This window comes from Parasteatoda tepidariorum, chromosome 11 (assembly GCF_982258835.1).
Source record: "Parasteatoda tepidariorum strain Cologne lab strain chromosome 11, Ptep-v5.0, whole genome shotgun sequence".
NCBI classification, from domain to species: domain Eukaryota; kingdom Metazoa; phylum Arthropoda; class Arachnida; order Araneae; family Theridiidae; genus Parasteatoda; species Parasteatoda tepidariorum.
In genome coordinates, this window is record NC_141765.1 from 66869866 (window position 1) to 66896423 (window position 26558).

General features: G+C 28.3%; 1 protein-coding gene across 2 annotated transcripts in view; it reads left to right on the forward strand.

Moving 5' to 3' along the window:
• The window catches only part of LOC107437526 (fibroblast growth factor receptor 3), a 72219-nt gene that overhangs the window by 14662 nt on the left and 30999 nt on the right, over positions 1-26558 (forward strand). Inside the window, exon 1 of one of the 2 annotated variants that reach the window (XM_043040092.3) lies at positions 10973-11240. The exons of the other annotated variant lie outside the window; for it this stretch is intronic. The gene's annotated coding sequence lies outside the window, so the exon portion shown is untranslated. Of the gene's footprint in view, positions 1-10972; positions 11241-26558 lie in introns of those variants that run through there. 2 annotated transcript variants of the gene reach the window in all.

A 26558-nucleotide genomic window follows, 5' to 3' on the forward strand; every position in this document is an offset into this window, starting at 1 on the left:
CAATTTTATCACAATCTAAAATAAATGCTTCAGAGAACTCTAAGAGAGAAGTCTAACCGTTTGTAAAATAAACGCTTCTTCATGTAAGCGCAATCAAGACTATTCAAATCAATTTCCTACCAAGTTAAAATAGTTTCCAATCTTTTTAAAAATTGCCAAACTAAGTAGGGCATGGGCAAAGGAACCTAAATTGGATGATAAATTGTTTATTATCAAAACATGAACTGCCTGAATTTTGTTTATATTCATTGCTGCATCCCTATTATGAAATACAGTTTTAATTAATTTTACTAAATTTTCTTATCTTCCGTAAAAATTGGAAATCTTGACAATTTTCTACCCTTATTTCTACTTAAATCCTCTAATATGTCGTTTAACAAGGCTTGTCTTTCCACGCAATAGATTTTTGAATGATGGAAATTTCCTCACCACTTAAGCTAAAACTGTTTCAAAATAGACAACAAAATAGATAAATTATTTAATAACTAATCAAAACATTAATAATCTAATATGCATTATATAATCAAAAGTTTAATACATTCTTCAAATTCCAGTTGAATCAGCTTTTGTAATGTTCCATAATACTTTAAGTTTTGTGTTTCTTAATTCTTTCATATGTTTATTTTGAATGGAAAAAAAATATTTAAAAAGAAATAAGATATGCCTGTGATTAAACAGAATATATAAAAATGTATCTTTATTTTTTTATTTAGTAGTTTTTTCCGGATCTACGTCAGATACTTAATGTGGTGAGCACATTCGATGTAGTTTTTCTGAGATATTTAGCAATTTGAATAACAATAATATTTCCTACCTCTGAGTATTAAAACATATACAAAAATATGTTCAATTTATTTTCTTCTTCATCTTAATAAAAAAATTAACAAATGCGAAACTCTTCTTTTTCATAAAATTGTCAATCATCATTAGTAATTTGCTCAGAATAAACACTTTTTTACACCCATGCATTTAATTGCACTGTCATTGTGGGTGGGCATAAATACGTGTCTACAACTATCAGATCAAGAACTGTTTCATTAACTTTTTTTTTATATTAGATTAGTTCTGATTTCTCTAATTAATTTGTAGATTACTAAGACACACATGGCGATCTGCGTCCTCTGTTTATAAATGAACTGGTCAAGGAAAATTTACTCGATGAAAAGACTTAGAAATTACCTCCGTGAAGCACAAATGTCTTTGAAAATCTTGAAAGAAAAACTGATTACAAAAGCACTTAAGTAAAATTAATTGGATGTGCTAAGAAGATACGTAGAAAGAGGTCATAGTTGTGTCGATATGCAACTAATAATACAATTAACTTGTTTTTATTTCGAAGCGCTTCAAAGAAAATAAAAAAAAGTCACAATTAAAGTGCCTTACACTTGAGGTAAAGCTACAATTTTAGACTATATATATTATCCTGCCGTAAAGAACTATTTGGGCCTTAGAATGGGTAATATAATTAAAATATTAAACTTTTTCAAAAATCACCATTTTGGCAAGATCCTGCCGTAAAGAACTATTTGGGCCTTAGAATGGGTAATATAATTAAACTTTTTCAAAAATCACCATTTTGGCAAGATTTTTCCACTTAGATTAAAATTCTCCAAATCAATGAAAAATTCAGGATTTTTGCAAATTTTAAGAAATGTTTTAAATATTAAAAAATTAGATTACAAACTCTTTTCCTTTTTACAAAACTGTGACTTTTGCGCCATTTTGAGATACAGTATAGAGGGTGATACTCTAAACTCTCTTAAGATACTCTAAACTTGATCTAACAGTCTTGACTAACTGTTGTAAACTCACAGCAGTTATAAAAATAACAAATTATTCTCAAAAAAAGTGTTATATCAGGGGGTGACAGAACCTTCCAAAGACAGTCTTAAAGGCGACAAAGCACCCTTGTCAGTCCATATTTTCACTTCTTATGGGGAATGACCACTCCAGGATTTTCAAAAAATGACTTTTCAGTTTTTTTCTGAAAATATTGCCACCTTAAAATCGTTTATCCAAACGCTTATGAGCTGTTACTCGATTTAAAACCTCTTGTAGTCCATAGCTTGTATCCAAAATATTTCAAAAGTACTTTTCTGAAAGGTACATTTTTCAATCCTTCCAAAGTCATAACTCGAAATCTTCACTTATTGACCTTAAAAATTGAGCAGTTTAATTAAAAACCTATATTCTTTATTTAAGTGCGTCGTATTATTTCATTTTATTGCATAATTTTTTAAAAAAAATTTTGAAATTCGTAGTCAGGTTTTTTTTTTATTAAAAAACTCCCCAGTCTTACTAATGTCTGTGTTATGATATCATTAATGTACTGTAACTTAATATATTAATTTCAATAAGATAATTTAACTGCTATTCTAATACTAAAGATAAATGTTTGGATTTAATTGATTTCTTGTCTTCCCTGTTTTCGGCTTAACACTTGCTTAGGGGATGAATTACTGACCTCTTCACGTTTCCTGTCCGTTTTTTCAGGTGTGAGAAAAGTCTCCAAATGGTTTCACATAACTTCTGACCCTTGGCCAAAGGGTCATAAGTTTTGACTACATATAAGGGGAAGAATTGGACGAATTCTGTAGCCATTTATCGTTTTAGGGGGAGGGATTTTTGTAATGATTTTAAGAAATTTTTTGGAGGGAGCCGGATCACATAGAGAGAGTACCAAGAAAGTGAACATTCTTGGTGGGTCAAAGCTGTCATTCATATTAAGAGTGGAAGGCAAACATTTTCTAAGATATTCATTCTCCCTCTCGTTAGGAAAAATAAGCAAATCCGAAACCCCCTTTCATACTTACGAAAGAAAATCGCCCTCCTTATATTTTGCGTGAACTTTTACTGTAGTAATCCAGTTTATGGAATTTCAGTATGAAATTATAATAGAAGATGTAACTCAAAAAGGAAAATTTACGTTTTAATGCATTTTTAAAACTCCTCGAAAAATTTTTTTCTAGATTTTGCCTTTCCCAAATTTGACTTTTATTTCAGATTTAAACATTTTCCGAGTGAAATTTATTCCAAATTTTTTTTACACCTTATTTCAGGAAAGTAGGAATTTAAGAAATTCTTAAGTGACCAAAAGTCTTAAGTGACCATTTTATTTTATAACCGTCGTTGAACAGCCAACCCAATTTTTTGGGTTTACGACTACTAATGTTTAACTCCGTAGCCTTGTAATTTTGAATCCAATCCAGAAGACAAGCGAACTCCTGGATCAAATATTGAGAAACATTTGCATGTCTGGAGAACTTTTTGATGGAACTAACCCGCATTTGCGTCACATGGAGAGGAAAACCACGGAAACCTCCCACGGTTAATCTAACGGCAAGGGGACTCTAACCCATGATTCGTCTACCACTGAGGATATTTTACGTCAGCACTGTGGTCAGTGCAAGCCGGATGCGGAATTCGTATCGACCAACCATTGCTGGGATTCGAACCCGGCTCATCTCATTCGAAGCGAACATTTTGCAGTGAATATTGCTTGAGAGTATAGTCAAGAAGTGAATGAAATCACCAAAAATGGTAAAACCCTTCATTCGCGTTTTTCTCATTGTATCAATTTTGAGAGCATTCTTTTTAATCTATATGTTACAGTCGACCATGTAACAGTCTGTATATTTAAAAAAGAAAATCTTGCTGCTTTTGTAACTGTTCGCATATATATTTTATAACCGTCGTTCAACAGCCGACTCAGTTTTATGGGTTTACGACTACTAATGTTCAATTCCGTAGCCTTGTAATTTCAAACCCAATCCAGAAGACAAAGGAACTCCTGGCTCAAGTAGTGGGAAAAATTTTTCTTCGTGAAGGAATTTGGGGTCGGAATAACCCGGTACACCCCATTGGAAGGCGGACGCTCTATCCCCTGAGCCATCGTGACTCTGTTCATATATATAGAGTGTTCCGCAAAAACCTCCCTTAATATGTATTTTTAGATTTCCTATCAGAATTGAAAACAAGGAAATATACATAATCAGAGTCGCAAATTAACATTTAACCGAGGAAGAATCAAAAATGCATTCTCAATCTAATTAAAAAGGTAGATATAATGAACATTATACAGGCTTAATTGAAGCTCTAAACTTGAAGGTGTATCGAACAATTATCTTTCAAATCCCCTCGATTTCTCCTCTCTCTTGTTGTTTATTACTTAAATATCTCTTGTTGTTTCTTACTCCCACCTTCCTGTACCGTGATTTGTCAGAATATGAAAGTGACTTTCTCTTCGGTTAATTTGTGACTACGAATGTGCACACTTTTATTTTTGATGAATATTCTGAGAATACATGTCAAGGATGGTCCTTACGAAACATCCTGGATGATTGGGAAAAAAAATTTCATCTAAACTTTAAAGTCACAGAGGCTGTATCGATTTTAGAATTATTAACTTTCACAGTTCACTAACTGAAAAAAATAACAAAACGGGTTTATTATTACCGTATATTCTGTTCTCTATAAAAAATTAACACGATTCTAAATTTGCCGAGATAAATATTTAAAGAAAAACGTATTTTTCAAAATTTAATATTAATGCAAAACTTTATAAATATTGATAATTTAGTTTTATACCACCGTCCAAGAGTAAGGAAAGCTTGGCGGTCAACAAGTTAAAAAAATTTAATTCTAAGTTAACGGACAGAAAAACTTTTTCAGTTTGAATACGTTGCTGCCATATTTCATCAATAAAGATACACAGAAACTTTTCGTAAAATAAATTTGTCTTAGCAAAGCTACAAATATTTTTTTATTTGAGTTTTTTATTTTGTTGAGAAATGGGTTTGTAATGATGTATTTTCTTTCACACATCCTATATTTTTCCCTCTCATTTTCTACATTATTTATTATCTTTTTTTTTACCATCAGTCTTGTTTCTTCTTTTCTCCCTCCTAAGTCAGCTCTTGAGCAAAACATTGGATTTATATCACTGCGACAGTGGATGAAGATGATTTCCGTCATGGCGCCTCTTCTAAAGGCCCACCCGCATAATTAAATTAAGTGTTTAAAATTCAATAGAAAAATACCGACTCTTCATTTACATTCTCTATTTCAATGAGTTAGATAAAATTTTCTCATGATTCATGTAATTCCCGTAATATGATTATCATTTGAAATGATTGCATTAAACCTATCTTGAAAAGGGAGCTAGCTGTACCGTTCATTTTATTTTTTTAACTTTAATAGCAAAAAATGATGAAAAATTAAGTTATGATCAAGCTTATATAATTTAAATCAATAGCTAATGTAAATTAAATTATATAATTAAATAAATTAAATTTGAATTATAATATTTTTATTTATAGCAAGAATTAGAAACATCAATTTTTTAAAGAATTCTTAAAGATGGATTATCGAAAATTTGCAGGCATGTTTTGTGCGGTAGAACAATAAGACATGAAATTTCAAATACTGTGAAGAAATTTCAAAATATCAAAATGAAAACATATCATGAGAGATTAATTTTGGATTACGCAATGGGGATGATTCTAATAATTTGTTTGCATTTTAATATATATGTTTTTTTTTTTTTAGCAATTGAAACTTTAAGGCTTATTCTAGGTCTGCCTGAACTCACTTTTTCTATACTTTAAATTTCAAATTACTGATAGAGGTAAAAAGGAATTTGCGATTAAATTTTTTCTCGTGGTAGAAACTTTTCATGAAAATTCCGTTTCAGAGTTATTTAAAATTTGAAATATAAAAAAAACTTACTTCAAGTAAATTTTAAATTATCAATGAAAGTGAAGTAGGATTTGCCATTAAAAATATCCACCGAGAGAAAAAGTTTTCATCGCAAATTCTCCTTTACCTATATAGGTAATATAAAATTTAAAGTGCAAAAAAAGTGACTTTAGGCAACCTAGAATAAGCCATGATGTTTCGATTTCTGAAAAAAAAATCAAAATAAATCAAAAATCAATCGAAATTAATTTAAAAATGTCAAAACGAAAAGAAAGTATGAGAGGATAACTTAGGGTTACCCAATAAGAAAGATTCTAATAATATGATAATTTTGATTTGATTTCATTTTGATATTTTGAGGGTTTTTTTTCAGTATTTGAAACTTCGAGACATACTCTAGGTTTGCTTAATCTCACCTTTTCTATAGTTTAAATTTTATATTACTTATGGAGGCGAAGGAGAATTTGCAATGACATATTGCTCCTGTAGTATAGCATCCAGAGACGCAGTTTCTAAAAAAACATTTAAGAAACACTTGGATTGTTTTCAATTTTATATAGTTATGCCGTACAAAAAATGCATACAAATCTTCTATGATACATTTTTAAGAAATTTCAGAAAATTAAAGTTTCTAATTTTTGCTATAACTAAAAATATTATGATTCAATATTAAAACTATTCGATTTAGTTTGTATAAACAAGCCCATATTTCAAATTTTTTCTGCATTTTTTCTATTAAAGTTGGAAAAATTAGAAGAATTATTACTGAGAAGTGAGTTGTCTAAGTTTAAGCATCTCTCGAAGCCTTACCTCATAGCAAAAAATTATAAAAAATTGGCAAATTGTCCTCCTTTTCGTTACTTATACATATGCTCTTAACACATTGTTTAAAGTGTTATGCTCTTTGCACATTGAGTGAAAAAATCCTTCTTAAAACTTTTAAATGCTTATTTCATGACACATATCGCTATTTATGTAAAAATACACGCCAACTTTGTAATCTGGAACAAGTTTCAAATAATTTCCTCATGGCAAAAAATTATTAAAAAAAATTGCAGAATATCTTTCAGGTATGTAAACTATATTAATGCTCTTAACGTAATATGGTTTGGACTAAACATATAGTTCTTAAAAATTCTTGGATATTTATTTTTTCACATCTATGGGTATTTTTGAAACATTTGACGCTAACTTTGTAATCTGAAGCGAGTTTTAAGAGAAATCCTCATTGTAAAAAAATATGAAAAAGTTTGCAAAATGCCCTCTTTCATTTATATATATATATGCTCATAACGTAACATTATTTGGACTAAAAATTGCTTCTTTATAATTTTGAGTACTTATTTCCTGACACATATGGTTATTTTAGAAATACAACTGACGCTTACCTCATAATCTGAAATGAGTTTAAAATTATTTTCTCCTTTCAAAAGATTTTTTAAAAAAATTTGTGAATTGTCCTTCTTTACGTTAATTATACATATATGCTCTTAAAGCGGGTAAACAAATCCTTCTTAAAAATTTGAGTTCTTGTTTTTTCACAAATACGGGTATTTTTGGAAGAATTGACGCTCATTTTTTAACATTATTTCATTTCAAATGAGTTCCTCATTGCAAAAAGTTATAAAATAAAAATCGTAAATTGTCCTCCTTTTTGTCAATTATAATACATATGCTCCTAATAGTTGGAGTAAGTAAAACCTTCTTAAAACCTTTGATTACTTATTTATTGACACTAAAGGGAATTTTTGGAAAAAATGACGCTAACTTTGTAACCTAAAACAAATTTCAAATGAAATCCGCATTGCGAAAAATTATAAAAAAATTCGCAAAATGTCCTTTATTTTTATATGTATGCTTATAACGCAGTATTGTTTGGACTAAAAATTGATTCTTGAATATTTTGAATACTTATTTCCTGACACATGAGAATTCTTGAAAAGAAAATTGACTCTCACTTTATAATCTGAAACAAGTTTAAAAATTTTTTTTCATCGCAAAAAATAAATAAAAAATTCGCAAATCGTCCCTTATTACGCTAATTTTACATATATGATGTTCTTAACATGAGTAAACAAATCCATCTTAAAAATTTTCAGTGCTTATTTTTTGAAACGTATTAGTGTTTTTGAAGGAAAAAAAAAAACGCTCTCTTTGAAATTTGAAATAAGTTTCAAATGGATTCCTCATTGCAAAAAAATATTAAAAACTCACAAAGTGCCCTTCCCTATATGGAACTATATACATATGCTCTTAACGTACCATGGTTTGGAATAAACAAATGTTTTTAAAAAAGTTTGAGCATTTATTTCTTTTAATCTACGGGGATTTTGAAAAAATTTGACGCTTACTTTGTAATCTGAAGCAAGTTTCAAATTAAGTCCTCATTTTAAAAAATGTTTAAAATTTGTCTTTCATTATGTTTACTATATTAATGCTCTTAACGCTGCATGGTTTTGACTCAACAAATGCTTCGCAAAAATTTTGGGTATTTATTGAGATAGATGGATATACATAAAAAATTAAATATTAATTATAACTTCAATTCTATTTATTTATTCACGGTACTATTTCAGCAATAACTCATACCGGTGGACCAATTATCTTGTCATTTCTTTTAAAATTTAAGGGTAGGAGTAAACTTTGTCTTAACGATTTTGCCCGCTTAGCATAATTATAACTCAACATAATTTTTTTTCATGACTCATTTGACTGAGGCTTAAAAAAAATTACTGAAATTGCTCTGTGGAAATGGTTGAAGTGAATATTATTAAGACAACGATCATTGTAATTTTAACGATAAGTTTGCGGTTTCTCGTATCTTCCAACTACAAACGTGGTTCAATTATTCATAGTTTTCAAGCACATGCATTGTTTTGTTGTTTGTTTTTCTTGTAATTGTCATTGTGGAGTGCTTTTTAACAATGGTTATTGCTCAAAACTGACAGATTACGCATGGAAAGTTGGAGATTGGTTTATTTTTTGTACGTTTCATTTAAATAAATGAACAATATAAAAAGAAGTCGTTGAACTTTATTTACTACTTTGAAGATGGTAATTTCTAAGTTAGAGAAATTTTCGACGCAGTTTGAAATTTCACAAAATGAAATTTAAATTTTAATCTTTTCTATCTCTAATCTTAACATCTCTCATTTTTTTCCTCATCTTTTTTTACAAATAAATAAAAAATGCAAAATAGGATGATTTTATTTAAAGGGAGGTATTTTTTAATTGTTGAGTTACAGTGCAAAAGAAATCTTAGCTAAATCAATCTAATTACATTTTGAAAGATTTTTTTTCTTTTTTGCCAGCCAGCATGAATTAAATTATAATTCGATTTTTTATCCCCCAAATCAAAAGTTTTGGCCCACAGTATTTGAAAAATTAATTCTTCAAAAATATGAATCAAAGCAATATTAATGCATCTAAAACTTTATTGGACAGTGTTCCTTAAACTTTTTTTTTATTAAATTATCATTTATTTCTTATTTTCAAAATTATGAAACCTAATTTTATTCAAAGTACTAAATTTCGTTGATTATTTCTTATGGTTCATTAGCTGAGATGTTTAATTAAGAAACTTTTTCTAAATTTCGATTTATTCCACTATGTATCTGAGAAAAAAAAATGACCAGACTAAGTTAATTTTTTCCACCAAATAAACATAAAAAATCTAAAAATACTCTAATCCAATAATTATTATTGATTCAAACAAATTTTTGAGATATTTTTTTTCTTGAAACAGTTATAATTATTAGCTTTCGATTCTTCTGATACGAATCTAGCTCTAATCAAATCAATTTCTAAGTGAAATGTTTTTTGACAATTTTAAAATGATTGAAAATTACTAGTGCATTTTCTTATGAAAATTTATTTAATTTTTTTATTCGCTTTCTGAAAGAAAGTTAACTTTGTTGTGTTAGAGTTTTCTAAGCTAATCTTTATACACACATGGCAATCACGTGGTAAAGTTGGGCATATGGCCCTATTTCCGTCCACTATGAATGAGATGATTTACAAACTATTGTAAATAAAGTGTTCGGCACGTAACCCGCCTGCATTGCTTTTTAAACTATAGCTTACATAAGAGTATTTTTACAATTGCCGACATTGCACTATTTATTCGCTAGTGTTGTTTTTAGCTTTACAAGTTTTTATTGTGACTTGCATTTTAAGGGTGATTTTCAAAGCTTTCGCCAAGGAAAATAATGAAGACATCATTTTAAGTGCTTTACACTTGAGACAAAACTATCATTTTTAACTACAAAAATCATCTCGCCATATAGAATTATTTGAACTTTACAGCGGAAATAACTTGAATATCTTAAAAGTTATTAAACTTTTTTAAAAAAAATTGCCAATTTGGCGAAATTTTTACAACTGGAGTAACTTTTAAAAATTAGATCACAAAATGCTCTTTATTTTTACAAAACTGTGGATTTTCTTTTTGCACCATTTTCAAAGAAAGCAAAAAAAAAAAAAAATTTGCTGGGCTAAATGTAGGCCAAACTTGATCTAGTAGTCATGAATAACTATTGCAAACTCACAGCAAATATGAAATTAATAGCAAAAAAATTTGCTATTTCTTGCGACCAAACAGCCTTTAAAAAACAGTCTTAAAGTGAATAATCCTCAATTTTTTTATAGTTTTATGAGCCGAAGAAATTGTAGTAATTTTCAAACAATAAAAAATTTGAGCGCAAATACTTTTTATTTTAAAAAAAATTGCTTTTCTTCAAAAATCGCCATTTTTATAAGAGGTTGCTCAAATAGGGTGCTTTTTTGTGATTTGTTTTTTTTTTTTTTTTTTTTGCTTGTCAAGCAAAATTAGAAAAATGAGCAATTCTTATGCAAGACATTAAAATCCCTTTATTTTCAGATTTTTTTTTAAAAAAAACAAAAAATATATGAAAAAAAATTTAAAGTGCAAAAATTTCACATTTGGAATGAAAATTGAATTCGCTAAAAATAAATTTTTAAAAAGAAATTTTGTTTTAAAAATAAATTTTTTAAAGAAAGAAAACAAATTTTGAAGGAATTTTTGAGGTCAAGAGTTTTGAATACAAAAGAAATATTTAATATTTCAAATGGTCCCTTAACAGCTAACAAAGCACTGACTAGAAGTTAACAAAGTTTGACTTCACAATTATGAACTATTACAAAATTATTATCGTTATTTTTAAAAACAACATATTTTTCGATTAAAATCATTATTTCACGCGAGGAATATATTTTTTCCCCAACTCATTCTTCCCGCCAAAGATCTCTAAATGGTGACACGATGGCGGAGTGCAAAACATTCTTTTACTATGCGTCTTTATTGATGCAAAACCACAACTGTGGAAGACAGTCCTGAAGATGGGGTAAATCACCGGAAACTTGAATTCTAGGCTTCCCTATGTCCGGAAATCGTCATAAAGTTGCCGTCGCCATGTGCCTTCCAAATGTGAGGGACCACAAACTCCCCTTCGACCAATAGTAACGAAGTTTTAAGATTCTACATACTAGGAGGAGATTGTTTTCTTTCCATTCCTTGGAAATAGGTAACTATATTTCTCAAGGGGGAAAAAATCGTTATCTTCGGTTTTCTGCTCAGCAGTCAAGAAATTCTTAGGCGCATGGCCCTTCTAATTTTTTATACTGAAATGGTATTTATGGAAGAGAAAAAAGTAAAAATTCTTTACGTGTTAAACTTTTACGGAGTTTCAAGCTTTCTCTTCAGGACATATTCTTTCTTCGTGAACTTATTTTTACTTTAGAACAAATTCTTCTTGTATTTGTTTGCAGAATAAACTACACTTAAAACTTACACTTAAAACTATATTTAAGTTTTATGCGGTGAAAGACATAAGTAGTTTTGAATTTGGAAAAATACTATGAAGCGGTGATATTCTTTTAATTTTTAAAAAAATACTAAGAAGTCTATCTTGTAGTGATATTCTATCTAATGGGTGAAATAATTCAAGTACCGTTTAATTATCTCACCTTACCTATATAATTATACCATAGGATTACCTTTCTAATTATAAGAGAGACAGATTAATACAGATAAGGCTCAACATGACAGTTTAGAATGTGAAAATGAATGTTTCTAGGTATTGCAATTTATATTTCAAATACACGTTTTAGGTTGAAAATATAAATTTATTTAATCAGTGCATTAATTGCTTATTTTCTAATTCTTATTTTTTTTTTTAATTAAGTGCGTTAATAATATTTTTTCTGTTATACAAACCTTTTATAGAAAATTATTTTTCGTATTTATTCATTCATTTAACTATTATTATTATTTGCAAGAACAGTTTGATTGCATTAAATATAATATGGGATGCCTGAAGTACAGAGAGTTTAATGAGTTGTTTTCAAATCACTTCAAAGACACTGTATGTCATACTAAGATTTATTTATATATCTGGATACGAATCTTAAAAGCCCTTAAAGGGGACTTCAGGTGGAGTTCTGTAAGCAATAATGTACCAAATTACTAAAATTGAACTTGATTTATTTAGGTACTAAAAACCACCACGTTTTAGTCAAAAGTTAAATCAACATTCCACAAATTCCACTAATGTAAAACGTTTTTATTATTATTTATCTATCTGTACATCTGTGAATCAATTTTCAATTCTTTGTTTATTTAAAAAAAAAAAAATACCCTTGAATCATTCTGCATATTTTGCCTAAAACTATATTTCTAGTTCCATTTTCTTTCAATAATTAATTTCCTTAATTAAATGAAGATAGATAAGATTAAGTTTGAATAATTCAAGAAAAAAATCAGAAAAAAATGTATTAACTTAACTAGTAAATGAGGAAAAGGAAAGCAGCTGCCCCAAAATCTTACTTTACTTTGAATTCATTTTCTTGTAAGTCAATCTCTTACTGTAAGTGATTGCGATCTGCATGTATTTTCAGTTTTTTTTTTTTTTTTTCGTAGAATCTCAAAAGTGAATATTTTTTTTACTAATTATATGCGGATTCGAAACAGAATTGATTATGTATAATGCACTAAACGTAAACGCTCAGTAAAATTCGTCAAATACCACTCATATGCTTATCAAATAAGTTTAGTTATGCACAGCAATATAATAAATCAATATGACGAGGTCAAGACATTATCAATTTTTCAACACATTATATCTCTACACGTCGTTTTGGAGTTACAAAAAAAATAATAATAAATAAATGAATTTGTGTAATCAAATATTTTCATCTTAATTATAAGTTTCATATTTATTATTTACTTTTATACTTTTTGCACAAATATTCCATTATTTATCACTCCGAACTCTTCATTATATAGCTGTCAGAATTAGTGTCTATTTTAGAACTATCAATAGGACCCTTGTTTCTCCGCATATTTTATGCTTGCAATAATCGAAAAACCTAAACTTACATTTCGTTATACCATATCATATCCTAAAAGGTGTTTATATATCTTTGAACTTTATTTTATACTATATTTCTTAAAATTTTCTTCGCTTTATAGCGAGTTTTATTTTTTTAAGCACATTTTCATACATTTTTTTTCTGTTTAGCTGTGTATTTATTATTTTTCTACTTATTTTTAATTTTTTTTTGCTTTAAGATGAATTTTGCCTTTTTATTTTTTAATTATTTAGTTTTGCTAAGCACCATTTAATGCAAGAGTGAAAATTATAATTCGACCAAAAGGCAAATGTTCAAATTTTCGCTTTGAAATAATATCTGAAGCAAACGCATGTAAGATTTTGAATCTTATGCAAGAGTAATTTGGTAACCTTGCATTTCTGTAACTTGGATTTTTAAATATTGCAAAGATACTTGCAATAGTGACCACAGATCAATTTAAACTAGATTTTTTATTATTATTTGCAAAAGAGCATTCAGTTTTTCTTTCCAGCTCACAAATATGATCATGCATTTCTGGTTGCTGTCAAATTAAATATGCAAAGCTTACTCTTTAACAATGCAAAAATGTTTTTTTTTCCAGCTCACAAATATGAACATGCATTTCTGGTTGCTGTCAAATTAAATATGCAAAGTTACTCTTTAGCAATGCAAAAAGGTTTTCTTTTTTCCAGCTCACAATTATGATCATCCATTTCTCGTTGCTGTCAAATAAAATATGCAAAGTTAACTCTTTAACAATGCAAAAAAATTTATTATTGTCATATTCTATATTCTATCAAACATAAACTACTTCTTCTAAATACTTTTTTTAAATAAACAAAAAAATTATAATCGATACATTTTATTAAGTTTACTTTCTGCAAATAACATCGAAAATGGCCTGTTCTCTCTTTATTTACCTTCCATTTTTCTTTTTCCAATTGTGAATCTTTTTCAATTTTTGATGTTGTAGTTTCGTATTCTGAATGTTGAATGTTTGCCAGGCTAGAACTATTATCTTTTGCACCTGAATCCAACTAAAGCTGTTATGACGGCGTTATTTTTACACCGTGTCTACCTCAAAGAAACGTTCGTTGGCACTGAGATCAGTTTGAGACGGCTCCTTGGAGATGGCACGTTTTCTCTTAACTAATATATGACCTTCCTTCTGTCCCCAAAGCACCCTCATTTTAGATAATCATACCTGGGAATCATGTCAACTGGAATCATTTAAACTGGGAATTATATCTTTGAGTCTGGGAATTAGTCATGGGAAACAGTGTAAATGCGTTCATCTTAAAGTTTGCATTATTTTTCTCAATTTATTTGCAAAGGCTGATCAAAATTAAATTACCTTACAATAGACTCTGCAAACTGATAATATTTACAAGTATGCGCATATCTAGGTAATTTTAATTAATTGTTAAAATTTTGCATAAATTTTTGAATTTTATGTATATATATATATATATATATATATATATATATATATATATATATATATATATATATATATAACTTAATTAATAACTTAAGTGTTTGACCTAGTACAGTTTCTCAACAGCCCAAGTTTCTGTTGTTTACAGTTTCTTTTCAATCAAATTTTAAATTTCTTTTTAACAGTACCCAAGCCAAGGTGTATGTGAAATAATTTCAATCGGTGAGGGAAAAAGAAATTGTGATAGCATTGATAGTCCACAAATAATATATTTCCACTAGTGGCGTATCTAGGGTATGTCATAGGCACATTATTTCAAAAAAGTGCATTTTTCTTTTTTTACTTAGGATTTTTTTATTAATTTTTTTTTAAAGATAGGACTGAATTTAAAAAAAGCATGCAACATTTGAAAGAAAGACTAGAATACAGAGAATACATGATCCCTGAATTTTATTTATTTTTCCACAAGCAAAGAGAAAAGATAAACAATTTGCTTTTCCTCTTCATATCACATTGCAAGATTGTAGTCCTTTTAAATGGGTAATTATCCGGGGAGGAAATGAATGGAAACCCTTTAGGCAGAGAGGCAAAGATAATAGATTTTTGGTGATGAACAGAGGACAAAGAAATGTGAAAACCATGGGGTGCCCCGTTCTAGTTATCCCGTACCTAGACCCTCCCGTACTTAAACCCTCATTGGACCAACATTCAGGAATCTTGGCTCATTAAAGATTTAAAAGGTCGTTCATTTCCGATATTGGTTTTATATAAAATTGTCTGTTTCACCCGATATCTTACAGCCATTATACAGCCAATATCGACTTTATATAGAGCTGTCAAATTAACCCGATATTTTATGTTCAGCTTTATATTGGCCGTATATAGGCCGATATTTGCCCTATATAGGTCCCATTTTTAGACAATTTTTAGCCCAACTGGAACCAAGATTGTTGTTAGGGTTCTGTAGTAAAATTCTTGTAAATCTTAATGAATACGCCCCACTATTTTGAAAAATAAAGACAGACGTAAGTGTAAGTTGTCTTGTGCTCACGCTCATATAAAAAATTCTGCTCGCCTTAGTTGTTATTTCAAAATTTAATTTAAGAAAAATCAAATATTTAAAGTCTAGTTTGGAATTTTATAATCTATTTTAATCGGATCGATACAGCTTCTGGGCTTTTATATAGTTGATTCAACTATTACAACGTGAACTACAAGGATTTTTTTTTTTTTTTTTTGCTGTTGTTTAAGTAATCATTTCCTAAATATTTAAATAAGTGAATTATACTTAATTATTAGATAGCATTATATGCGTTCGTTATATTTTCTAGAAATCACGGTGCCTATATACAGAGATGCTGACTGCCAGGATTTCTCCGAAATATTTTATTAAGTGGTAGAGGATTAAAAACCGAAATTTGCAAAATTTTACGTAATTTTATTAAAATTTAAAATGTTTACCACGAGACAATTGAAATGAAATTGTGTTTCACTCGAAATTTCGAATTATATATACGTAGTGGCGGAAAAAATAAATTTATATCAAATTTACATAAACCAGAAATCAAGCATTAAAACATGCATTTTGCCTCCGCTAAAAAAAAAATTTCTCATTAGGCAAAGCAAGCTAACATCTCTGCATATGTAGATAGAGAGGGACATTTGTTACATAAACCAGTTTGTTACATAAATTTACATAAACCAGAAATCAAGCATTAAAACATGCATTTTGCCTCCGCTAAAAAAAAATTTCTCATTAGGCAAAGCAAGTTGACATCTCTGCATATGTAGATCGAGAGGGACATTTGTTCTCCCCCCCCCTTATAAGGTTATAAATTATTTATAATATTTTGTTGTTTTTATTATTACTGTTTTATAACAAGACATTTAATATGCACATTGATTTTTTAACAAATTGTTTTACTGCTTTTAAAAGGGTCCTTTGGAGTACCCTTTTTTCAAAGTGTCCATTATTTATATATTATATTTGTCTTTTATAATCAAAGTAAAATGACAACAAAATGATATTAAGGCTATAATGAGTCGTTTATAACCAACCATTACAGCAGTTTAGTTTCTCAAAAGGAAAAAAAAAGTATCATTAAAATGACAATAACAGTAATTTTTTTTCATTAAATAATTATCTTTATTTTAAAAATGTAAAAAAATGCAATAAGCATCTCATGTATAGAAAAGTTAGAGCTTGCTTAGTTATGAAGCATACGCATTCTTATAATGTATTTTCATAAAGATACGAAAAGCCCTCTTTCTCCAAATATGCCAATGATTTATATTTCTCTTTTTCCTTAAATTCTTTAATTTTTTCCTCTTTTTCCTTAATTTATTAATTTCAAAAAGTTTTCTTTTTCTTTTTAAAAACTTGTTATGCAGATTGGTCTAAATTCATATAGTTCAAATACGGAGTTCGGATTCCTGAAAAATCGAATTTTTTAAAAAAGCCGTATATTTGAAATTTGATTTCTCAGGTACTATTCCATTAATTCCACTCACATATTGTATTTTTCCTTGTTAAATTATCTTCTTTTAAAACGATGCAAAATATTTATACCTTACAATTCAAATTTTTTTCCAACTAATATCAAATAAAATAATAAATACTTGCTAAAAGTTATTTTTATATAATTTATACAATTATAACCGACCTTTATAATTGTGTGCAAAAACTTTTCAATTAGCTTGTAAAACTCTCGAGTTATTTCTCAAATTGCGCCTGCCCCCTATATTTTCGGGTTCAGAAATTTGAAACCGTCACAAAAATGGCATGTTTACTCAGAGAAAGTACGTTTTAGTGCCTGATTTTGTTACTTAAAATATCGCCCCTGTACTTATTAAATAGCATATTTGAAGTCACCCCTTGAACAATTAAGAATGAGTCCTAGAACGTGAAGATCTAAACATTAGATCAAAAGTTATCAGAGTAGTCCTTTTATTTATTTTTTTGCACTGAACATCTAAAAATTTATAATTCAAATCTGCTCAATTTTTTTTTCTTTCTCTTAAATTTGTTCCATTGTGATGCGAGGAGGATTTTTCTTTATTTTATTTTATTAAATAGACCATAATGTATTCCGGTCTATAATCTAGAGTTCTGTATGTAATTATGTGTACATTTTTTCTTATTATCTGTTATTATCTAATGTTTGTAAAAACTTTATTAAATTATGAGCATCGTGTTTTTTTTTATTGAACAGTAAATAAACTAACCCAAATATAACATTTAATTGTAGCTATGTTATTTGTAATTGTCATAACGAATCGTAATTATTTACATTGTACGGGATAGCTTTATTGTTTTAATGATAGCAAAGTGTGATTTTTTTTTAAAAAAATCAATCGATCAATCATCATTTTCAATCATTTTTAATTTTAAATCAAATCATTTTTAATTTTAAAAATATTGGGCAATCATCCAGTTATGTTACAGTTCTTCTTTAACCTAGAACTACTTTCGTTGCGTGTGCATATTTTTGTTGCAAAATTATATTGGTGAAACTTTAAAATATAATTATGCTTAACTGAACAAATTGTCAGAATTTTTATTGACAACTGAAAAAACGTGATAGAATCTTCTATAAATATGATAAAAAAAATACTTTTTACTTCCAACTAATGATGATTTTGAGTACACTTGAATGCATTACAATTAAAAAGAGATAATTTTATTATTATAGTTATTTTTTATTTATTTATTAATCTATCTTTTTTTAAATTCAATGCAGTCTATTTTCAATATTACCAAATGGGTTAAATACTTCAAACTATGATTTTATTTCGTATTATATAAAAAAAGGAAGGAGAATATAAATATTATAGGAAGAGCGCCAGTACGAGATTTGCCGAAGGCGCTTTCTTCAATTGATAGGCCTCTGATTTCCACTAAGTTACCAGTTACCAGCTTAAGAAATTCGTTGGAAAAGTTTTCTTGATTAATTTAGAGAATAATTGGGAGATGTTTTTGTAGAAATTTAATTAAGAGGCATTTTCGTGGAAATTTTGAGACTTCTTTTGATAAAGAATCGCCCAACTTCATTAATAAAAACAATAAATGAGAAGTGAATCACCACCCTTCAAATATACATTCCATTATAAGCATTAAGGATGAATATTTAAGCCAGAAAAAAAAAGAAAGAAAACGTTATCAAACCCGATGAATTAGCATTGAGAAAGCCGGGAATGCAATCTAATTTGTTTGCTGAGGGACATAATTTGAAGATTTTTCTGATAATCGCTTTTAATTTTTTTCCCCCATTTTCACTGGCAGGCAGACAGGTTGATTTTTTTAACCGCCTACTTCAATAATAATTCGTTAAATTTTTTTAAGCTCTTGCTTGCTCAAACATTAACTTGCCATTCCAGGTTTTTATAATTCGAACTTGATTTTCTGACTTGACTTAAATATTAATGGTGGGGATTATGGAATAGATATACCTTGTGTAAAAAAGCTAATCATGCACACTTTATTCAGATCCATCCACAAATCCTGAAAATGGTAAAAGTTCGACTATACAACTTGTGGAACGATTATAAAAATCACGCTGCTAATTCCTAAATAAATTGTGTTTATATGGAAGACAAATTCTATGAATTTGCTGATCGGCCTGTATAGGGGTTAGGGAACTGCCCTTGCATCAGAAAGGTTCTGGGTTCGAATCCTGGGCAAGGCATGGATGTTCTTTCCTTCTCTTTACTATCTGTCCTTACTGTGGGATCAACGTTGGCCCACCTAATATAGTGACCCTGAAAGCGTGGTTAACAAATCTGTCCTGTAAAATACCTGTATAACGTATCTTCTGATACATTAAAAATTTGCTGGCTATGTTATGTACTCCAAAATTAAGTGAGTGGGAAGCTAATGTGGATATGAGGTAATATGGGTGACTGGAATTTTGACAGATTCATTTGACAGAAGAATTTTGACAGATTCACAAAACAGAATCTTAAATTCGTTCGCTTGAAATTTCAAGTTCACACACTTGATTGTTACAAAATAAATTTTAAAACTAAGGTTTTATAGTGGAAAAGTAAATTCCTAACTTGCTTTTAAGTTTCTATTTTAAGTGTTTTAGGAAGAAATTAATGCTTTTACACTTAGTTTTTGTTTTTATTGATTTATTTAAATTATAAATACCTACGAAATGTAATGTACTTTTTAATAGCTGGTGTAATACTTCATTCAAACTTCTTTTGATTGTTCTTTTACTTAATTAATATGACCTGTTTAAATTTATTATTAATTTTCTAACTACTTTATTGAATAAAAACCAAAATCCAAACAAAAAAAAATACAATCTGTTGAATTAATAGCATTTATTTTACATTTAAGAGTGCAACAAAATAAACCACATTTAATAATTATGTTTTTAATCTCATAATCAAATATCAGTTTTTTCCCCCAGAAAAAGCAAAATTTCCAAAATAGAACTCTTTCTTCTTGTTCTGTCCCTCATAAACTAAAGAAGGGTGTGACAACGTTAAAAAAATTCCTGATAGTTCAGCTGTTATGGTTTTCCCCCACTAAATGACATCATTCCAACCAAGCGAAAACAATGATGCTCTTATTGCCTTTCATACGACGCGCTTTTCAGAATTTTTAGTTTGGAAGCATGGCAATGACACTGAAATCTTTTTGTGTTGGCAGTTGTTATTAGCTCTCTTTCATAATTTAAAACTCTAATTTAAAAATATATTGAAATATGTGTTTAAAAAATTTTACCATTTGAATTGTACAAAAAAAGAAGAAAAAAAACTGTGGAGGATTGATAGAAAATCTGATTAGTCCTACAACTGATTTAGCAGCTTTTGTTCCAATCTTTTGCGCATGAAACCATAAAAATATTCTATTAAAACAAATCAATGCTTTTTTTTTTGTCATAGCTTAAAATGCCCGTTTGAGAAAATGGACGCAACTTAAAAGGAATGTTTCAGAAAATGGGCATAACTAAAAATAAATGCTTCAAAAAATATACATAGCTTGAAATACACGTTTGAGAAAATGGAAATAGCTTGAAATGTACGTTAAAGAAGATGGACATAGCTTGAAATGCGCGCTTGAGAAAATGTACATAGCTTGAAATGCGTATTTAAGTAAATAAGCATAGTTTGAAATGTGCTTTTGCAAAAAAAGAAATTGATTACAATGAACGTTCAAAGAAACTGAACATAGCAGAAAATGCACCTTTTCAATAAACAATAAGCCCAAGTTTTCATAATTTCTTTTCAAAGGTCGTACTAAATAATTAGTGGTTTGCTGGATAAAGCTTCTTTTTTAATAACACTTATAATAATCATTATTTGAAAGTTATTTTTAATAAAATATAGTACTTTAAAAAGCGGAATCAAGCAATGCGTTTGTTTTCTTAAACAAATGCATGCCTATATTTTAAACAGCTCATATTGGGCTGTGACCATATTGCTTTTCAGGCCCTCATTTTCAGCTATGTCCATTTTTACAAACCCACATTTCTATGTTCATTTTTTAACTACGCTTTTTTCTCTTCACTGCGCATTTTGAGCTATATTTATTTTAACAAACGCACATTTCAAGCTATGTCCATTTTTTTGAATGGGCCCTTTGAGTTGCGTTGAAAATGAAAAGTTCTCCATCATTTTATAAATTTACATTGTCAAAATACATCTTGAAGTAGCCCGTTTCCACAAAAGGAGTAAAGATTATAATTATTATAAATTTTCTTTTAATTCAATGAAAAATACCTACTGCTCAAGTATCTTTGTTTTAATCAATGATTTCAATTCATTTAAGAGCCGACACACTTAACTAGTTTTATTTTTTTGTTATTGATTTCTGATGCATTCGAAATATTTAGAAAATTTCAAACCATATATCGCATAAAATTAATGGCGCTGCTAATTGCTTAATGTAATAAAGGTAATGTAACTAAGAAAAATCATATAAAAATAATCCTCAAAAAATCAAAAAATTTTAGCAATTTTTGCTTGTCTTAATCTTTTAGTGATTAAATCCTAATCGTAGGAGTAATCCTAATCCTTTAGTGATTAAAAAGTAGATATCAAAAACAAATAAAAGCATATTTGCTATAAACACTGTTAGATATTTTACTTAATTCTATTTTATAATTTAAAAAATAAGAAAGAAAAGAATTTGTTGCTTCAGTCAATTACTTATTATTGACACATCACTTTATTAAATCAAAGAGGCTAAATTCACTCATTTAATAGACATATTGAAATCTGTTTAAATAAAAGGAAATGATTAAAAAATTTTAACTAAAATATAAGTTACTTTTAATTTTAAATTCGTATAATTTTGCTATCGATAATTTACATTTTATAATAATTTGTATGTTTTTAAGTACTGGTATTTAAAAGGGAAAGTATAAAGACCCTGGACGCTGACCTCTTTGGAAATTAGAATTAGGGACGCATTGCATCCTATCACTAGTTGCATTACACAAACTTTTTTGGATGGCTAAATTTCTTCTCACATTAATGAAATTTTTATTCCTATTTCATTTTGCATACAGTTAGAAAAAAGAAATCAAAGAATATTATAATATAGTTATTTCATTTCTGTCCAGAAAATTTTTTTTTAAAAATTTTTGTCAATCGATATTTCCAAGGAAATTTCTAAAAAAGCTGCAATACGTCCTGGCTTCTTTGGCGATGTTAGCGAATTTTAATCCATTTACAAACTCACATTTAGTAAATTCAACTTTCATCTCCAATTTTCAGTAACCATCTAACTCGCATTTAGTAAATTGAAAAATGTGCGAAAACATAACTAAAAATATGAAAAAGGGAAAAGAAAAACTTGTTTCATCTCCAATTTTAAGTAACTATCTCCGAGTATCTAATATTAAACAAATCACCCTTTCCAATATAGATAAATAAACAGTATATTAGTGGCGGATTTTTCGATTTAAAAAAATTTGAAAAATCTCTTTGTCAATCAATATTTCCAAGGAAATTTCTAAGAAAGCTATAATAAGTCCTGGGCTTCTTTGGCGATATTAGAGAATTTTAATCTATTTACAAACTCGCATTTAGTAAATTGAAAACTGGGCAAAGACATGATTAAAAATACAAAAAATGGAAAAGAAAAAAACTTGTTTCTTCTCCAATTTTTAGTAACTATCTCCGAGTATCTAAAATTGAGCAAATTGTACTTTCCAATATAGATAAATAAATAGTCTATTATTGGCGGATTTTTCGATAAGTCCCATCCAGGTTGGGTAAGAATATATTTTTGTTATTCTTTTAGAGAGGTGCCAAAATTAGCAGCCAAGACGCACAGCGTTGAAAGAGAGGGCAACTCAACGCAAGTTCTGAAAAACGACAGAACTCGCTCTTTTTTTTTTTTTTTTTTTACTTTGTGCCATCATTTTAAAAGATGATTAGTTGAAGGAAAAGTGCACAGAGAGCAAGTAACAGCTTTGCCTCGTTAAGCATATAACATTTTAAACATTTTCTTCTAAGAATATTTGCCTTCATTGCAGAGTTCTTAATTATTTTCCTGCTTTAGTAATTTTCCTTGAATTCGTCATAAATTTTAAACGATAGTTTTTTTAAAGCATATATATATTTCAATGTTTTTAATATATATATATATGCTTTACTCATTGCATTACTCATTTATTTAGTTTAAATAATCTAGAGATCATAAAATAAATAAGTAGTAAACGTCAAAAATTTATAACTACTTTAACTGCACCAAAATGCTAAAAAAAATTAATATTTCTTTTCCTTTCAATGATAGGAAGGAATGCGTGCTTCAAAAAATTGATGAATTTCTAACACCAGCCAAGCACCCCCCGGGCTTCATAATTCTTTTAATTCTTAGCTTTTACTTTTAGCATTAATATTCGTATAAGCGGAAATGCAGTCCTAAAATATTATTTTAATTTCACCAAGGCGTTCTTAGAACAAATGCAAAGAGTTAAGTAATTTTCTTAAAATCATGTTTCTACACATTAAACGAAATTATGGGTAAATTTAATTTTAATGACTGCTCAAAATTTTGCTTGCTCAAGATTTTGTTATGCGATGCTTGAACCAAATATTTCGAGAGAGTAAATAAATCGATCAAGGAGTTCTTAGAACAAATACAAAGAGTTAAATAATTTTTTTAAAACCATATTTCTAATTATTTACACATTAAACGAAATTATGGGTAACTTTTATTTTAATGTCTGCCCGAAATTTTGCTTGCTCAAGATTTCGTTGTACGATGCTTGAACCAGATATTTCGAAAGAGTAAATAAATCGACTGAATTTTCCTTTATATTTATGTCGATAAGTTTTTTTTTTTCTTCTTAATGACATATAATGTTACTAAAAAATGTCAACTATTCGCGGAATTCATTTATCCATGGTTATTTAGTCTCTCAAATACATGAGTAATAGGACCTGTCATTTGCATTAAAAAATTAAAAGATCCATATAAACATTAACAGGTTTAGGTATGTTCCTATAAATTTGTAAAAAAACATTATTTTTATTAATTAAATTATGAGAACATTCCTCTTCCAATGATTTTAGTCTCTAACAAAACTTAAAAGCACTTGTAAATACTGTCATTTGTGTAACAGTGTCGACAAACAGTTGATGAATTAAGTGATTAAATGTGTAAGGGCGCGGACAAATTCAACAAATGTTGACATCAACAAGACGTCGCACAGTAAGCGTTTCATTCTGGAAGAAATCTGTGCAACATCTCATTCTCTGAATGATCAAACTTAAAACTTCTCAGTCACAGTAGGCGGTAACGCGCTGTGAAACGCTCCAATTAGATGAAGTGGAAGACACGGCTTTTCCTAGAAAACAAGTTACTAGTTTTTATTTTCTCGGGACTGTTGGACACAAATGCTTTTATGTCATGACGCTGAGAATCTTTCTATTATTATTTTTTTTATTATTGTTTTTAGTTGAGCGAAGAACAAGAAGATGTATCTTTTCATTTTCTTCAACAAGTGGTGTTTGGATAATTTCGAGAGAGCAAATGGTCTTGAGTAGTGTAGTAAAAAGAAGAAAAGCACAACGAATGTTTTTCTTTCAAAAATGCAATTTCAGGCTTCTTCTCAATTTAAGTCAAATATCACTTTTTAGAAAAGAATTACGTATTTTCTCTAATTATAAGGGGTCGTTCAAATATTACGTGAGCTTCTAACGTGGGAAGGGGTTTGTGATTTGCTTTTCCTTGCTGATAAAGAAAGAGGGGTATGCTTACGTAAAACATTAAAATCAGATTATTTTCAAAAAAATTTAAAATTTAAGGGGAAAAAATTACTAAAGAAATTTGGGGATAAATTATGTTTGGAAAAATCTCAAATTTGAAATTAAAGTTCAGTTTAGGGAAAGAAAATGCTCAAAAAAGTATACTTCTGGGAGTTTCAGAAAACAAGAGTTTTTACCATAGAAGAAAAACACAAGAGATTCCTCAAAAATAATTTACTCAAAATTTCGTCAAATGAATTGAAAAATTAATTGCATTTTTTACAAAATTAAATCGTTCATTTGAATTTTGTACTAAAATTAAATTACTACTTTAAAAGTCAACGCAAAAACAAGGGAGGGGGTTGCGACTTTCTAAAGTAACCATAGAGAGTTCAGGATTTTTTTTTTTTTTTTTTTCTGATTAAAAGAGAGGAAGAGTTCAAAATTGTAAAAAAACATAGTTACGTTATATTTGAACGACTTTTAACCGTACGTCTTTGAAATATCTATAGAAGTATGTATTAATATTTGCCAATTAAAAAAACTAAAGCAATTAAAACGCATAAATATTTATTTTTCCATTTAAATTAATTTATTTTATTAATGCATGATGTAACCTTAAATTCAAACACCGATTTATTTTTTTATGTCCTTACGCAAAATTCTTCTTATTCTGTCAATTGAAAAATACGTGTTCGTAATAATAATTCATAAGACAAGCCTTTTAAGATTTAAATATATCAAACACCAAATAATTTATTTAATGTACTTAACTATTTTCTTTCATATATAATTCTGTTTTAGACTAAGAGTTGCATGAAAAGAATATATGTAGGTATTTTTTAATGAATTTTAAAAATGTTAAATTTGTTTTTTTTTTTATTTAATATTTTTTTTTCAGACAAACATTTTTACTTAATTTTCTAACATACTTATTTTATTTACATTAATGTAATCTTTTTTTTTTTGAATTTTGAATTTAAAAAAAATCTTAAACACTCCGAAAAATATATTAAATTGCACGTTTTATTTTTAAATGCCTATGCAATATAAATACTTACTCATATATTTTAGTTTAACTCTAGTTTTATTGGAACATCTTGATGCATATTTTTCATTAACATAATAATTCAAATATTTAATGTCCGAAAGAAGCAAATTCCTTAATAAAATAAAAAAACAATCAAGTTTTTTGTCGTTAAATATTTCTTGATCTTCAACTAGCCAAATAGAGATGTATTTTAAGATTTCTGCAGATTTGGATGAATAACAAAATAAGAAAAGCACAACTAATATAACGATTATGCATTCTTTGGTTTAAAAATATACTTATTTATTTAAATCACCGCTTTTGAAAATACAATTAAAAGCCTAGATTTGAAACAATAACTTCACTTCTGATTCCTTGTAATTTTCAATCTTACTCTAAAGACGAGGGAACATTTAGTCTTACTCATTAACGCCAAATAGCTTACCCGAGCTTTATTCTACGCGATTCAAATTTACTGCAAATTCAATACGATACTAAAGTGAACCATATAATTTTATTTCTAAAACTTGATTACATAATATTACAGTAAATTTGATGTAATCATGTTTAAATTTAACACTTTATTAAGGTTGTTACAAGTTTACTCAGTATTATGGTTCAAAGTACTGATATTATGGTTCAACAAAGAATTTATTTTTCTGAGAGGATTCTCTTGATTCTTGTAGAACAGTCCCTTGTCGGCGCTGTGTTTTGTTAGAAAATAACACGATAAAATAACTCCTATAAGGTAGAAGCTATCGTTTTATGCCAGATATAGATTTAGAAAATTGTATTATACTAAGATATTGC